The sequence below is a fragment of the Otolemur garnettii genome, unplaced genomic scaffold (genome assembly GCF_000181295.1).
Source record: "Otolemur garnettii isolate 467f Iridium unplaced genomic scaffold, OtoGar3 scaffold00024, whole genome shotgun sequence".
In the NCBI taxonomy this organism is placed as follows: domain Eukaryota; kingdom Metazoa; phylum Chordata; class Mammalia; order Primates; family Galagidae; genus Otolemur; species Otolemur garnettii.
Window position 1 is genome coordinate 12,198,195 of NW_003852419.1, and position 2,830 is coordinate 12,201,024.

The 2,830-nt window shown below is 35.5% G+C and overlaps 1 pseudogene across 1 annotated transcript; it reads left to right on the top strand.

Annotated features, from left to right (window-relative positions):
• The first annotated feature begins 1,522 nt into the window (after window positions 1-1,522).
• Window positions 1,523-2,061, top strand: LOC100957007 (annotated as a pseudogene). Its single transcript, XR_001161199.2, has one exon. The product of XR_001161199.2 is annotated as a 60S ribosomal protein L23a pseudogene (transcript).
• The last annotated feature ends 769 nt before the right edge of the window (window positions 2,062-2,830 follow it).

Consider the following 2,830-nt stretch of genomic DNA (forward strand, 5'->3'; position numbering starts at 1 on the left):
TTTTCTATTTTTTAGTAAAGATGAGATCTCCCTCTTGTTTAAGCTGGTCTCAGAACTCCTGAGCTCAAGCAATCCACCTGCCTTAGCCTTCCAGACTGTTAGGATTACAGGCGTGAGCCACCACGCCCAGCCACATTTGAAAATCTTTTATAGAAAGCTGAGACTGTTTATTCTGATCATTTTATAAATATTATTTTTATACATTCAGATTCCCATATATTCATATTTATCCTTATACATATCTTTTACTTGCTTATGGATTGATCACATGCCCTGCTGCAATGGAAGATCCGTGAAGGCAGTTAATTTTTTACCGTTTTATCCACTGCTCTCTGCAGAGCATAAAAAGAATACACGGTATATGTATTTCTTTAATAAATGAAAGAATGAATTACCTAATACAACAGTAAATGTGTTATTAGTGCTTAAAAAACATTCACTCATGGTGATGTTACTTTAAACATATGTCTTTAGGTTTTTCCACTGTAAAATTAATATGTATGACTCTCTAGATGAAACATTTTAAATATGAAGAAACTTTCCAGGCTAATTCAGGGTTAAAAGGAAGTCAAATTCACAAGTAAATAGAAATTTAAAAACATTATTCAAGTTTTCAAAATGTTTTCTGATTTTAAAGTTTTAGGTTATTATCAGTAAAATAAAAGATGGATTCTGGTTGGGTTTAGATAGCCAAGGAGATAAAGCATCATTCTCTCTTTTCTAAATAAAACAGGTTGTGGCCCACAATACTATTGTTTATTAACATCTAGTTTTAGGGGTAGCCATGTGACTTGCTTTGGCAAATGACATATGGGGGGAGGTAACCGTGTGTCTTTTCTGGATGGGAGTATCTAGTTATTGGTAATTAAACCTCTTATACGATGGAGATTGTAGAAGCCCTCTTTGCCTTGGAGGTATCATAATATTAAAGTATTCTGGAATGCTTCCCCAGAGAGTCTCTTGAAACTATTGCTAATTTTATAGTGCAATACATTAACCGTTGTTGATTTGGGGATTTGTGTGTTATACTGAGTTTTAGGAACTGTGTGTTATAGCATCGTGACATAGTCTATAGTTTCTAATATATATGTTAACAAGATTTTCCCTTACATTTTGAATGGAAAGTTAAAATGACAATTTATGTCTATAAAAATTTTGTAATAAAGTACTCTGTGGAAGGGAGACAAAGCCATATATAAACACATGATTTTAAAATGGAGAGCAGTATGTAATTGACATAAGTCCTCAGTTCCTTTAAATCAATCTTGATTCTAATGTGAGGAGAAACTGAAGTTTCTTCTGAGACATTTGGGAATAATCCTGAGATGTCACTACTACTAAGGTTTTTTATCTTTTTCTAGTCTTTTGCCTTCCACAAAGATGTCTTCTCCAGTAATCTCCCCAGTTGCAGACTGTCTTGTCTTTGAATTGTTACTTATTTTGGGTTGTTGGTACACTGGGTTCTCCTGGATGATTTTTTTTCCACCAAAGGTTAAGAATTCAAAATTGTGAGTTAGGGGTCTTTTCACAAGATGGCGCCGAAAGCAAAGAAGGAAGCTCCTGCCCCTCCCAAAGCAGAAGCCAAGGCAAAGGCATTGAAGGCCAAGAAGGCAGTGCTAAAAGGCAGCCACAGCCACAAAAAAAAGAAGATCCGTACATCACCCACCTTCTGGTGGCCAAAGACTCTGAGGCTCCGGAGGCAGCCCAAATATCCTCAGAAGAGCGCCCCCAGGAGAAACAAGCTTGACCACTATGCCATCATCAAGTTCCCCCTGACCACTGAGTCTGCCATGAAGAAGATAGAAGACAACAACACACTTGTGTTCACTGTGGATGTCAAAGCCAACAAGCACCAGATCAAACAGGCTGTGAAGAAGCTTTATGATATTGATGTGGCCAAGGTCAACACCCTGATCAGACCTGATGGTGAGAAGAAGGCATATGTTCGACTGGCTCCTGATTATGATGCTTTGGATGTCGCCAACAAAATTGGGATCATCTAAACCAAGTCCAGCTGGCTAATTCTAAATATATAACTTTTCACCATAAAAAAAAAAAAAACAAAAAAACAAAATTGTGAGTTAGGTATTTATAGTTAAACCCTGAATCCTTGTCTTTTACATTTTGGGAGTAATGGTGCTTTACTAGAGAGCCTTGTTAAGGTTATGTGTAGCCTTTTTTTTTTTTTTTTTTAAGAAATCTTAAGTGGGAGTAGAATGGGGTAGGGAAGGTGAGTCATACATCAAATGAAGATTTATTTAAGTATTGTTGCCTGTTTTTTTTTCCTATTTCAAAATGTTATCCCTAATAAAGGAAGCATTTAAGAGTCACCATTTTGGAATAACACTGGAAGAATTTAAATGAGGCATGTTCCACTATTACCATTGTTTTCTTTGTTATTTCATTAACATTGTGGCTGAGGAGGTCCTGGGGTCCACCATGAAAAATAAATAAGAAATAAAAGAATGAGGAACAACTTTTATTTGCGGTAGATTTCTTGTATTACCTAATGAAGGCAGCAGCTTATATGTTGATTCTGTCTAACTCAAATATTTTTTAAGTACCTCTTAAGTGCCTGCTATGTACACAGTGAACAAAGAACCCTGCCCTTGGGGAGTTTACCTTCTGATTATATTGATCAACCTTCTGAGAAAAATGCTAAATTATTTGCCTTCCTTCATATTTTTTGTATAGCAAAAGTAAACATTGGTACAGACATTCACACTGACGCTGAAGGCCTAAAGGAAAGACTCATGTTTGGTTTGCTGTGATAATTTCATTTAGTTTTATTTAAAAATATTTACTTAAAATATATACATAAATAAAATAT